The 13355-nt window shown below is 32.6% G+C and overlaps 1 long non-coding RNA gene across 12 annotated transcripts in view; it reads left to right on the forward strand.

The window, feature by feature from the left end:
- Window positions 1-13355, forward strand: part of LOC146406913 (uncharacterized) — a 709993-nt gene that overhangs the window by 10345 nt on the left and 686293 nt on the right. For 2 of the 12 annotated variants that reach the window (XR_014841457.1, XR_014841487.1), the window contains exon 2: window positions 10431-10526. The exons of the other annotated variants lie outside the window; for them this stretch is intronic. This is a non-coding gene — a long non-coding RNA (uncharacterized LOC146406913). The remainder of the gene's footprint in view (window positions 1-10430; window positions 10527-13355) is intronic. 12 annotated transcript variants of the gene reach the window in all.

Genomic DNA, 13355 nt, shown 5'->3' on the forward strand with positions numbered 1-13355 from the left:
CTGCCTGAACTGCCAAAAACGGGGACTTTACATTTGAACTGAAATGACAGCTCTTCCAGCCCTCAGACTCAAACGGATAAATCAGCTCTTTCTGATTGTGTCAGAGAATACAAACCTGCTGGCACACAGACTGGAACTATATCATTGACTTTCCTATTTTGGACATTCCAACTAATATGTTTTAGAAACCATATATGATTGTATGACCTGCCAATGATTATTTTTAAAATTTTATTTCCAAAGAAATATAACTGGTCTGAATTAAAACTATGAAACTCAATTTCCCCTTTTAGCCATAGCAGGGCTATTGGAGTTTTTCCCATGTATGATTAGTTCGGAAGTTAGCCAGGGATCTGGCCAGAGATTATACAAAGAATTTAAGAATCTCCTATCCTTTTCTTTCTGGAATTTTCTACCTTACATTAAGTGGCTGTAGTCATCCTACAATCTGTCTCATGGTTCCTCATGCCAGTAGGACTGCAGGGATTTTGTTAAATTTTATCCACATTGCATAGTGAATGCCTAAGGCATCTCTCAGAATGAGTTATAGAAAACTTTTTCCCATGTCATTCCTTTCTTCCATGTATCAACAACCTTGGAATATCTGCTTGCTTCTGGCCCTCTCTGATGCATTAAGGAAACTGTTTATGTTTTGCCTAGGGTTCACAATTGTTATCTGCAGCACTGTTGGTCCGACAGGAGATTATTTGGCTATGCCAGGCACAGAACTCTATAGGGAGTGACAATTTATAGGAAACTGGAGGTTGTTCAGAACATAGTGTAATATGATTAGAGCAATAAAACAAAGCTCATCATATTGTTTTTGTTCACAGTGTCTAAGTCCACATCTGAGAGAAATTTTTCTATTCTTTTGAACATATTTTAAAAATATACTACTACTTTTTACATTTCCCTAAATTAAAATTTGGTCTATATGATAGGAAGAATTTCAGAGCAGGACAAAGGTCTTTTATGAAACAGGCAAAAGCTGTCAAGGATTGCGGTATTAGTGGAAGGCATAATACATAGTACACAACTTTGAGCTTATCTTAAAAAGAGGTTTGCATTTTGCATTACTAATCAAAGGCAGTTAATTGTAAAATCCCTCTGTTCATTGTAAGTTCACTTTATTGATACCAGTTAAAAAAGAAAGAGATGTACACTATACACACTGTCTTTCTACAAGGGATGATATACTTTTAAAAATATATATATATAGTTGATTTACAATGTCGTGCCAATTCCTGCTGTACAGCAAAATGACCCAGTCATACAGACATACATATACATTCTTTTCCTCATATTATCTTCCATCATGTTCTATCCCAAGAGATTGGACATAGTTCCCTGTGCTATACAGTAGGACCTTATTGCTTATACATTCTGAATGTAACAGTTTACATCTACAAACCCCAAGCTCCTAGTCTATCCCACTCCCACCTCTCTTTGTAACCACAAGTTTGTGCTTTACTTTTAAGCCATATTATTCACTTTGCTTCATTTATGTTCTTGTCTCCCTGGGAACCAACAATCAAACAGTCAAAATCAAGTTATGATTTTTATAATGAATGACTATAGAAAAAATAGAATATGCTACAGTAATATTAAAATAACTTTATTAATGATACATATTGTATATGTACCAAGTGTACTCTATTATGATGTTTATTTTATGTGTATTATTTTTAACCATCCTAAAAATTTGAAAGTACAGTTGTATAAATTGGTCAACTTTTCAGACACATTCAAAACAAGCAAAAACGAAAAACTAACAGTCACAAGAATTAAGTAGCCTGCCAAAACCATGGAGCTAATAATTTTTGAAATTTTGTTCATACTGAGGCTATGGGATCCCAATGTCAATTTTCCATATTCCATTTCCAGTATATTTTTTTTTCTTTTGGTGGCACAAGATTGAAATAGGGGCAAGACCAAAAAAAAGATAAAAATTCAAAAATTTACTTTATAGTAAGTTGACAATTATTTTGTTCCTAAACTTCACATTTTAAATTGCTAATGTCAAATCAACAAAATCCATGTCTACGCAATCAATAATAACAGTTTTAATATTCAGTTGCCTTGAGAGTATATGCTCTTATACTTTTTGATTTTACACAGCATATACAGATCTACGGTTGACAACTTGAGGACTGACTTTAAAATGAAATTTTAAGGCTTAGCAGATTGAAAATATAATCTTTCAGTTCAGCAAGTTACTACTCATTGTTTTATGATAAAGTGGTATGGTATTGACTCTTTCTACAGTGGATTAAATTCAGCTTTTTCAATTTAATAATTCATCCCTAAAATTGAAGTTTTCTTCTTACTTTTGCTCTATGGTCATTTATATATTTCATAAGTTTTATAAAGAATTTTTAAAAATTTAAGCAAAAGAAAAAAAATCCTAAGCATACAGTCACATGAATTAGGCTCATTTAACACTGAATTGATTTTATCCATTCATGTTACTGAAAAAAAAGATACTATTAAAAAATTGATATGAAAGAAACTTAGAAATTAGGGGACCTGGGCAAATAAATGGAGCATCTTATTGAAAGTAAATAAACTATGATAAACTATTAAATTGCCTTGTAGATTTATTAATTTTTACTTATACTGATACCACAAAATCCAATGTGCAATGGTTATTTTATCATTAGTCCTCTGAATTACATTTTCAAAAAAGCATGTATTGATTCCCTATTACGTACATGGCAAAGAAGTAATGATGGAAGGGAGTAGTTGAAGGGTTTGAAAGAGGGTGAATTTGATCACCATAGGAAGAGATGAGACTCCAGGTAATTTACATATCGGTATGACATTTCTTCAAAATTGTATTATTTCAATATTATTCAAATAGAAATTAAGCCACTTTACTATTCTAAAAATAGTAGTATTTGGATAACTTTTGTAAGGAAATGATATAAAAGATGTCAGATTTTGAATGAAGATAAAACAGATTTTAATAGTTGAGCTTAAAATTGAATACTTAGAAAATGTATTCAGTATTTTATTGCAATCTTTACATTATAGCATCTTTATATTATAGCATCCCTTCATTATACAATCTTATTAATTATCCATAATTCTCACTTTATTAAACTTAACCAGTAAGAAAAAGTAAAGCAATTAAAAAATAAATAATTATGAATTATATATCATTAAGGTAAAATGAAAGCTAATTCCTAAGGTCAGATAAAGAAAACTAATACTATTACTATAATAACATTGTTTCATCTTAATAATTTCCAAAACATTATTATAGTTCTGCTACTTTTCTGTTGCTTCATTATTGATTGAAAACCAAACTAAATTCTGCATAATCAAACTCTTAATAGATTAAAAATATCTGTTCAATCAGAATACTTTATCAAACTTTATCATTATTTTTTTCTGTCCCAAAAAGTGTTTGGCTATTGTGAATAAATGCTTTGATAATATTTTAATTCTATATTTCATTTAATAAGCATTTTCATTATAGAATGAGATCTTTTTTATTTTTTTTTTATTTTTTTTTTTTTTGTCTTTTTGTTGTTGTTGTTGTTGCTATTTCTTGGGCCGCTCCCGCGGCATATGGAGGTTCCCAGGCTAGGGGTCCAATCGGAGCTGTAGCCACCGGCCTACGCCAGAGCCACAGCAACGCGGGATCCGAGCCGAGTCTGCAACCTACACCACAGCTCACGGCAACGCCGGATCGTTAACCCACTGAGCAAGGGCAGGGATCGAACCCGCAACCTCATGGTTCCTAGTCGGATTCGTTAACCACTGCGCCACGACGGGAACTCCAGATCTTTTTTAAAGAAAGCTCTAAATATACAGATCACATTTAATTCATTATAAGGAAGAATGATAGGAAAAAACAAGAGAAAACAATTTTCTTTTTATGATCTTATGTTCTGTGTAGAATGTAAGAAATAAATTGAATATAGAATATAGTGAGAAAACATGCAATAATTCTCCTTACAGGTTCAAGGAGGCTCTGGAAAAATATAGGAATTCATCAAGAAAGAAATATGTTATAAACACCACATACTGAAGCCTTTTTTCTTTCTGAATTATGCTAGTAATGAAAAAAATAAATGCTTTGTTTAAAAGAATATCTGGATAGTTGATTTGCAAAATAAATTTTTATATTTCAGTTGTCTCCAAGAAAATATGTTTGCATTACTGTGTATGTGCACACAAACACAAATTAGAGAAAGAGACTGAAAATAAAAACTGATAATCTGTCCATAAAGCAGTTTTTTAAGCTGAAAGAAAATCTGTGCTCAGGGACAAATTTCCTAATTAAGAGCTTTTATTAGGCTTCTTTTTCATGCTTTTGTTTACTGAATTTCAGGAGATCAGTCAGTTAAAGGAAAGTACTGTCAATTATTTATTATAAAGTTATTTTGCAACCAAGACTGAAATAGTGAAAGCAATATATGTTAGGACATCTTAATGTTTATTTGTGAGAAGGCAGTATTGAAATAGCCTAGAGAAAATAAATACTTTTTATTTCTGGGTTCTCTAGTAATGTCTTGCATGTAATTTAGGATCTCTATGCCTCCAGGTACTTCTAAAATCTTTTATTTTAGCTGTTGGCATAAGGAATAAAATGCCTCATAAACATTTTCTTGGATTCTTCTAAGAGACTACAAAATAGGAAACACTGAGTATTGCTTATCCTGGTCATTAAAGTGCATTCATAATGATAAAATAATTAAAAACATTAATAAAATTATTTTAAAAATAAATGCCTTCTTACTTGTGCCACAAGAGGAAGCCTCTGTATTACTTAGTAATGCAACTATTTAAGGACAATAAACTAGAGTCTCTACACCCTTGCCTTAGGAAATTTTTAAAAAGCTAACTAATTAGAGATAGTTCTGCAGTTTTCAATTTAAAGACATGATGCCCATGTTTACACAAACAACAAATAGTGGTTTTCTTTAAGTTAGGGAGACTATCCCTAGTTGATATGAATATGTTGCTGCATTCTTCAAAATCATTATCTTTGTGTAGGAAACTTTGTCGTCATAAATGTAACAGAAACATTAATTACATAGAGGATAAAAATGAAAATCACCATGAAACGACTCTTTCCTTTATATTTTATAGACATGGTCAAAAAGTTCTGTTACACTTCTCTGTGTTACTCTATCACCTCATTTTTCTAGAATATTGGCATAAATCATTTGGTAGCAAATAAATATTTTTCTATGAATTAGAACAATTTGGACTTCTTTTTGTCTCCTGAAATTCAAACTTTTTAAAATTATTACCTAAAACACTTAGAGAAAATTCAGTATGTTTCAAAGAAAAGCCATAGTGAAAACTTAAACAGTTTATAACAAAGTTTTTGAGCTAACAACTAAATTCAACATAGCTCGCTAACTTGGTTAAAAAAAATGACAATCTTGTAGGTCACTATTTACTCTAATGCCTGTGATCTGAAGAGCCTGCAGTTTCAATATAATACCTGAGTGAAAATGTAGTTGGTGATGGGCCACTGGAAAGTGAGGGATAGTGCCAGTATCTCTCTGTCTCTTTCCTTTGTAGGATTATATCAGCGGCTCTTGTCACCCCAAACACTGTCCTCTGGTCTTCAAGCCAATAAGATTGGGAAGTTTTATATTTTTACAGGTACATCTGTGGCATATGGAAGTCCCAGGTTAGGGGGCAAATGAGAGATGTAGCTGCTGGCCTACGCCATCATTACAGTAATACTGGGTTCAAGCTGCATCTGTGACCTACACCACAACTTGTGGCAATGCAGGATCCTTAACCCATTGAACAAGGCCAGGAATTGAACTTGCATCCTCACAGAGACTATGTGGTGTTCTTAATCCAGTTAGCCACAATGGTTATTTTTTAAGTTTCTTCTTTGATTTCTTCAGTGATCCATTGGTTGTTTCGCAGCATATTGTTTATTTAGTCTCCCCGTATTTCTGGCATTTTGCACTTTTTTTCTTATGGTTGATTTCTAGCCTCAACACCATATGTTGTGGTCAGAAAAAATGCTTGATATGATTTCAGTTTTCTTAAATTTACTGAGGCTGAATTTGTGGCCCAAGTTATGATCTATCTTGTAGAATGTTCCATGTGCACTTGAGAACAAAGTGCATTCTTTTGCTTTTGGATGGAATGTTCGATAAATATTGTCTATCTGGTCTAATGTGTCATTTAAGGCAGGCCTGTGTTGCTTTATTGATTTTCTGTCTGGATGATCTCTGTATTACTCTAAGTGTGCTATTAAAGTCCCACATAATTATTGTGTTATAGTTGATTTCTCCTTTAATGACTGTTAGCAGTTGTCTTATATATTGAGGTGCTCCTGTGTTGGGTGCATATATATTCACAATTTTTATATCTTCTTTTGGATCGATCCCTTGATCATTATATAGTGTCCTTCTTTGTCTCTTGAAAGTCTTTATTGTAACGTCTGTTTTGTCTGATATGAGTATTATAACTCCAGCTTTCATTTGATTTCCATTTGAATGAAATACCTTCTATCCTTCACTTTCAGATACTGAAAGTATCTACAAGTATCTCTTGTAGACAGAACATATATGCATTTTGTTTTTGTATCCATTCAGCCAGTCTATGTCTTTCAGTTGGAGCATTTAATCCATTCGCATTCAAGGTGAATTATTGATATGTGTGTATTTATTGCCATTTTCTTAATTGTTTTGGATTTGTTATTCTTGGACTTTTTTCTTCACTTCCTCTTTTTCTCTTCTCTTGGGATTTGATGACTATATTTAATATTGTATTTAGATTGCTTTTGCTTTTGTTTTTGCTTTTTAGGGCCGAACCTGTGGCTTATGGAAGTTCCCAGGCTAGGGGTCAAATGGAAGCTGCAGCTGCCAGCCTACACCATGCAATGTTGGATCAGAACCCTGTCTGTGACCTACACCACAGCTCACAGCTACACTGGATCCTTAACCCACTGAGCAAGGCTGGGAATTGAACCTGCATCCTCATGGATACTAGTCAGGCTCATTTCTGATGAGCCACAATAGGAACTAACTCCCTGCTTTTTCTTTTTTTTAATGTGTGTGTCAATTGTAATTTTTTGGATTTGCAGTTCCCATTAGATTTTGATATAGGAGTCTCTATATGTACAGATTTGTTTTTGGTTGCTGGTATCTTAATTTTAACTGTATCTTCAATATTTTGCCTTCGTATTAGCCTCTTCTCATGATTGCCACTTTTGATGTCATATATGTCTGTGGATGATTTCCTAGAGGTTATCATATTAAGTAAAATAAATCAGGTGGAGAATGAGGGATATCATATGAGATCTATGAGATCACTAATATGTGAAATCTAATAAAATGATTCAAAATAACTTATTCACAGAACAGAAACAGATTCAAAGATGTTGAAAGCAAACTTATGGTTACCGAAGGGGAAACATGTGGGGGTTAAATTAAGAGGTTGGGATTAACATATAGCCACTACTGATATAAAATAGATAGTGGTAACAGGGGCCTAAAGTATAGCACAGGGTGCTCTACTCAGTATCTCTAATAGTCTGTATGGGAAAAGAATATGAAAAAGACTATGAAAGAATATCTGATTCATTTTGCTGTACACCTGAAACTAATACAACATTGTAAGTCAACTATACTCCAGTAAAATTTATAAATAAAAAATTAATAACATTTCTCTGCATATTTCTCTTGAGGCATTTAGGGCAGAATAAGCCAAATGTGGTATAGGCAAACATGTAATCATCACTTGTGATAATTTTCCTGCTATACTTTCAGCTCTTGCTCCTAATTTCAGACACTGCTCATGCTGCTTGGGTTCAGCAGTACTGATAAGAAAATAATAGCAAACTTAGTATAGATACCTCTCCCTCCCCTGTGCTACCCTCAAGAGATATATTTTAGGACTCAGACCTACAACAGGGTGATGCTTTCTAAAAAGGAATGAATTTCTAGTGGATAAATGGTGCATGTAATTGAAAGATATTTGGGTGAGTGGGTCACACATCACCCTTGATTGATAACAAGTATTGATTGTTCATAATGCTAACCTCATGAAACTCTCATGGTTTCATTTACTGATTTTTAATATTTAAGGATAGCTTTGGAAATTACATAAAATGGAATATTTTAAAAGTTACACATGAACAGAAAGTGGCAAAACCTCAAATGAGACTATGCCTGTTTTATTTATATTCTTGTTAAAAATATATCTTGACAAAATTCATGAAAAATTATACAGAGACCTAATTAGTGTAGCAGAAGTGTGTGGTGTAGTTTTGTTAGAGTACAATGTCATAACCTTTTTGGGAATATTAGAAATCTCAGGAAAAGATAAAACATGGAATTAATATACATTCAAAAAAGTTGTATTTTGACTGCATCACTTAGACATGCTATTTTCCAAGTCTTATATCTTTCTCAGACTAAAGCCTTATGAGTTTTCCTGGAGGTATTAGTCCGTTTTACTCTCTGGAAAAGGTGTGACCAAATTTGCAGTTAATGAAGGTTGATGGCACCAAGTTCCTTGTTGCTATTATTTTAAGTGTTCACCTTTTTATTAGCATTGGTGAAATAGTGTTTAAAGTCTAAACTTAGATGTAGGTCATGGAAAGTTCTTAATAAAAATTAGTTTATAGAAAAACAAATTCATTCTTAACAACATGTTCTTTTTTCTTTTACCTTTTAGTTTTCCTTTTATTCTTTAATGCCAAGATGTTAGTATACTGTTACCCATTTAACTGACTTGGAGATCAGCCATCAAATAATTACCAAACTCCTCATTTTTATTTTTGTTAATTATTTAATTCTCATTTTCAGATAAAACATATAAACAACCTCAATGTATGAACTAGAAAAATATTCTAAATTTAATGTATAAATTCAAATTTTGATTATTTATTTACTAAAAAAAAGAATTAGGAGGCAGTTTTGGATTAGAACCAAATTTTTAATGGCAGTTTCATATGAGAGTAGCAGTACTGTCTGCCTCATTATCTAATTTATTGCTATATGGTTTTGTTGTTGCAAGGCAGAGGATCTTTATATGAATAAGTGCTAAATAAAATAAATAGAAGTTTTTAACTTTATTCATTATATCTGGTGAATACTCTTCTAATAAACTGATCTGAATTTCAAAGATGAATGCTATGAAATTTTTAAGGCTGAATTAGTAATACTATTTAATAATGGTTTTCATATCATAATGAATATTCAATTATTATAAAGATAATGCTTGATTTTAATAAATAGTTGAAGGGTTAAATATTCACAGAAAATATTTATAAATATCTCACAGTATTTTGAGAAGTTCAAAAATGTTATTAAAGGAGTTCCCTTGTGGCACAGTGGAAATAAATCCGACTAGCATCCATGAGAATGCAGATTCCATCTCTGACCTTTCTCAGTAGGTCATGGATCTGCCGTTGCCATGAGCTGTGGTGTAGGTCACAGATGCGGCTCAGATCCTGTGTTGCCGTGGCTGTGGTTCAGGCCGGCAAATGTAGCTCTGATTCGACCCCTAGCTTGGGAACTTCCATATGCCATGGATGAGGCCCTAAAAAAAGAAAAAATAGAAAAGTTATTAAAATAATCTTAGCTATATTTTATCAGAGATAAATTCAAAATTTCTAAATTTCAAGTTTTCAAATTATGGCTAAGTTTATTTTAATGCATCACTACCTTTTATCTACATTTTTAGAGAAGTAACAGAGTAACTTTGGGTTGCCAGATTCAGGTCTGAAATAATCATCAAAAACAATACCAAGTTTATACCAGTGTGACAGATTTAGAGGTCTACTTTACATCTGTGAAATCATCCTGATTTCAGCCAACAAACACTGATGTGAAAATGAAAATCCTGGAATTCACTACCCACATCTTTGTGAATTAGCTGATCAAGTCTAAAATTAAAAATGTCTCAATAAAATGACAATATATATGGTATTACTTATTCAACATTTTTAAAATGATTGTGGCATTTTTCATTAATATTTCTCAGTGATACCTATACTATTACAGTAGGAACTCTTGTGACAGTAGCTTTGATATGAACAGCAGATTCCATTATTGCCTTTCTGTAAATTGTTTCTCTTCTTTTAAATAAATATTTAATACAATTTTTAAAGCTTACTTTCCTTCCACAGTTATTACAAAATATTGACTATATTCCCTGTGTGGCATAATATATTCTGGAGCTATCTCTTATGCCATCACTACAGACCTACTCTGTGTACTAACAACCACAATACACCTGTAGCATTTGAGTACTTGAATGTGGCTAGTCTGAATTGAGGTATTCTGTAAGTGCTAAATGTACTATTTTTATAACTTGGTATAAAAAAGAGTAAACTCTCTTACTGTTAATTTTTGTAATAATCATATTCTAAAATAAAGTTTACATAATTTTAGTTAAAACATATTATTACATTTTATTTTATCTACTTATTTTTATAGGACTACAAGAGAATTTTGAAAACTTAGGCAAATGTTCTCAAAAAAGATGAAAAACAGTGGCAAATAATTTCCATTTCAATTATCTTCATGTATGAGGTATTTTAATTTTATATATTGATTGAATTGTTACATTATTGAACCCGTTGAAACTGTTCAAATCAGTTTATTATTACTGAAAATTTTTTTATCACAACTTTCCAGCTTAATCAGAGTTTCATATCTTTCTTTCTGATGTTAAGATATTTCTTTATCATTAGTTTTCAGAATTTTGCATGATTTTCTTTGGGTTTACCCTGTTTTGAATTTATTTAGTTCTTGAATTTATAGGTTTCGGTCTTTTGCCAAAATTAAGGAATTTATAGCCACTATTTCTTCTGGTACTTTATTAGCCCTGCCTCTCCCCCCTCTCTTCCTGGGTTCCAATGTGTAGAATAGTAGGTCTTTATTACACTCCTTGAGCATTCTTATTCAGTCTACTTTGTTGTTCAGATTAGGTTATTTCTATAGTTCTGTCATCATGACTGTGGATTTTTTTTACCCTGTTCTTTTCATTCTCCTATTGAGCCCAACATTTAGTTGTTGGTTTGTTTTGTTTTATATTTTTCAGTTGTAAAATTTCATTTTGATTTTTCTCTATATCTTATATTTCTTTGTTGGGACTTGCCAGGTTTTAATTTGTTTGAAGTGTTTGGCTGAGTACATTTATGATAGCTGCTTTAAAATCCTTGTCAGCTAATTCTATCATCTGGGTCTTTGTCAATGTTTATTGTCTTTTCTCATTGCAATGATATATCCCTAGTTTTTTGTATGATGATTGTTTATTGAGGGCTGGAAATTTGGGGTGTTATGTTAGGAGATTCGAGATGTTATTTACATCTTCTTTTTTCAGTAGGCCTCTTCTGATACTGCGTTGTCAATGGAAGGGTAGTCTTAGCTTATTACTGCCAAATTGTGTTAGAAGTCCTAGTTATTCACTAGACCTCTTACTGACATTGTGTAGGGGCACTTATTACTGTCTTGAGGCAATAAACAAACACCCCAGCTCCTCATTCTTTCTTGTGACTCCACCCTAGCAGGGATGGGGTCTTGTTACCACAGGTGGGACTAAATAGCTAGTCTTCCCACTAGGTCTTTTTGGAAGAGAGTGGAGGAGATTAATTTTTTTCTGTGGTGTTTGGCTGGACCATTATTGTCCTGACATTTCTGTCTTGCTAGACAGCCCCTTTTCTGGTCATTTGGTTAAGGAGAGCAAGTTTTTCTGGAAGCTTTTATTTTTATTTTTTATATAGACTTTATATGAGTAAAAAAGAGACAGTAAATTCAACTGAAAATTTAAATCCCTTATCAAAAACTAGGCTGCCATTAGAGGGGTATTTTCTCTTTTCTTTCACTTACAATCAATAGCTAGTTAAAAAATGATTTCCAAAACCCTATCTATTTCTTTGAAATGTTTCTATATCATCCTTTCTTTGTCACAGATGGTACTCAAGTTTACTGTTTTTTTCTATTCTTTTTGATTTTTGTTTGAAAAAAAAATTTGACTACGTCACCCGTTTGCCAATAATAGCAACAAGAATAAATCAACCACTTGCAGTTACAACCTTATTCTTATGTAACAATGCCCAATTTCTGGTTTTCCAAGCCCTTCTGTTTTCCTCTATTCTTAGTTTTCCCATAAAAGCCCTTCATTCAGTGGGACCCTCTACACAGCTCTAAAAATGTTTCAGTGTCCATACCCCCCATTTTCCTGGGAAAATTATCAGCAGGCTTTACATAATTAATAGGCATGAAATGTCTCTGACAGTAATAATCATTATGTAGTACCTGTTGTGAAAATTTGATATCTTACCATTTAGATTTTGCTGACTTGGTATAGTTCTGGGGTCTGCACACCTCTCAAATCTTTCTGCAAAAATCAGAAAGCAAATAAAGGCAACCATTGTAGTCATTGTAGGAACTATTCCACTCTACTGTTGTGGCATGAGAACAACCATAGAAAATATGTAAAATAATGAATGTCATTGTTTCCAATAAACCATTATTTGTGGACACTAAAGTTGGAGTTTTATATAATTATTGTGTTTTAAAAATCATACTTTTTCTTTTCTCAAATATTTAAATTGTAAAAAATCTTTAACTCATGGGTCACACAAATCAGACAATGGGCCAAATTTGGCAAACAGAGGAGTTTAAAACTGGTTTGGGCTGAGTCAATAGTATTAGAAGGAATATGTAAGGCTTTGTAAAAAAAAATGTTCTGGAATTTTTAATTTTTTATTATTAATAAGGAAATAAAATAAGACTCAAAAATTTCAGTTCATTAGCCTCTTGATTTCCAGTGAACTTTACACTTATTTTACCCCAAGTGTCCTCTTCAGTGGCTGCACTTTAAATCTGGTCATCATTGAAAACTATTCTGCTTCAGAAAAGAGAACTTTCCACATCATATTCTCTGATCATTATTAGCAGTCATATTTCATTCTCTTCTCTTACTTCATAGGGTATTTTGATCCCTTCACAGTTTAATTATCAGATCCATGTCTCTACTTGTTTTAGTAACATAAATCCCAGGCTCCATTATTTCAAATCCTTGCCCTTGCTGCATCAACCTTTTTCTAAAATTGTGTAGAAAATAAAATCCTAAGTCCTTACTGAGAGTTTCTTCCTTAATTTGTCCATCAGCTGGGATACTGAGGGTACTTGGAAATCATACATTGCAACCATAATAAAAATAAAAAACAGAGGAGTTCCTGTTGTGGCTCAGCAGAAACCTATCCAACTAGTATCCATGAGGTTTGTTCTTTGGCCTCTCTCAGTGGCTTAAGGATCTGACATTGCCATGAGCTATGGTGTAGGTTACAGATGTGATGCAGGCCCTCGTTGCTGTGTCTATGGTGTGGGCTGGCAGCTGCAGCTCCAATTTAA

The sequence above is a fragment of the Sus scrofa genome, chromosome 1 (assembly GCF_054392235.1).
Source record: "Sus scrofa isolate SSC_HxYL_T2T_F1_AM1 chromosome 1, Sscrofa_HxYL_maternal_Yorkshire_Landrace_v2.0, whole genome shotgun sequence".
NCBI lineage: Eukaryota > Metazoa > Chordata > Mammalia > Artiodactyla > Suidae > Sus > Sus scrofa.